Source organism: Vicugna pacos, unplaced genomic scaffold, assembly GCF_048564905.1.
Source record: "Vicugna pacos unplaced genomic scaffold, VicPac4 scaffold_21, whole genome shotgun sequence".
Taxonomy (NCBI): domain Eukaryota; kingdom Metazoa; phylum Chordata; class Mammalia; order Artiodactyla; family Camelidae; genus Vicugna; species Vicugna pacos.
In genome coordinates, this window is record NW_027328742.1 from 11,397,997 (window position 1) to 11,398,773 (window position 777).

Here is a 777-nt window from a genome sequence, read left to right on the forward strand (position 1 = left end):
AACTCCCCGACCTGCGCGCCCTCACCAGCGCCCCCTTACCTGGCTCGCGACGGCAGCAGAGGCGACAGCAAGCGGCGGGAGGCCGAGACCCCAGGCAGCCTTCCTCCTCCGGGAGCTGGTCCAGGAGCACCCAGCTCCCGCCCAGCTTCCTCACGTTCTGGGCGCGCCCCAGCGCCCCGGCGTCCCGGCGCCCGTGCGCGCGCGCGCACGAGCAGCTTTCAGCGCCCCTCCCCCTCCCGCCCGCCTGACAGCAGCATGGAGGCTTGGCTGCGACTCCAGCAGTAGGGATGCTGCGAGTGGGGCCGGGCGGTGGGCCGGTGGAGCTTCGGGCGGTGGGGCGGTGGGGCGGTGGGGCGAGCCCAGCCCGCGGCCAGGGCTGGCCGGGTCCCCAACACCAACGCGGCCCCCCACGCCCTCCTCCAGGGTCCCGGCCCCCAAGTAGGACCACCACGGGCCCAGGGCCAGGCCTCACCCCATCAGCCCCACTACCACTGCTCGCCGACCCCCCACCCAGTCAATGCCTCCCCACCCCCTGCCACGCCCGGTCCCCGATCCACTGCACCCCCGAGACAAAGCTGCTTCTCCTCACACCCAAATCCCGCCCCAGGTCTGCGCCCCACTCGGTCCTAAGCTACAGCCCCTGTAAACCGCGCTCACCCCAAGGGCCTCACCCCAGGTCCCCCCACCGTCCGGAGATACTCCCCTAACCCTTCACCTAGGAATGAGCCCCCACCCTTCAGCCGGGTCACTTCCGCTCCCAGCAACCCCTCCCCCTCA